The sequence below is a fragment of the Epinephelus moara genome, chromosome 17 (genome assembly GCF_006386435.1).
Source record: "Epinephelus moara isolate mb chromosome 17, YSFRI_EMoa_1.0, whole genome shotgun sequence".
Classification (NCBI taxonomy): Eukaryota; Metazoa; Chordata; class Actinopteri; order Perciformes; family Serranidae; genus Epinephelus; species Epinephelus moara.
The window spans coordinates 23,764,547-23,764,785 of NC_065522.1; the positions used below are offsets into that span (position 1 = coordinate 23,764,547).

At 38.1% G+C, this 239-nt stretch overlaps 1 protein-coding gene across 4 annotated transcripts in view; it reads left to right on the forward strand.

Annotated features, from left to right (window-relative positions):
- The window catches only part of LOC126404174 (uncharacterized), an 8,930-nt gene that overhangs the window by 1,665 nt on the left and 7,026 nt on the right, over positions 1–239 (forward strand). The window lies entirely within an intron of this gene.

Below are 239 nucleotides of genomic sequence, written 5' to 3' on the forward strand. Positions count from 1 at the left end.
ATGTCAAAAGCGTATACAGTACAAGATAAGTCCAAAACATTGAGTGCAGTAAAATACAGTGCAAAAAGGAGTTTGAGTGGGGGACTGTAAATAATGTGGAGATGAAGATGAGACTGCAGCAGTGCAAAGTCCTGTTCATGATTCTTGTTATGCTGTATAGAAAGAATGGATGTGAGTGAGTAAGATTACAAAGTGCTGCAGTACTCATCTGAACATTGATAGCTCTTGGTGGAAAAAAA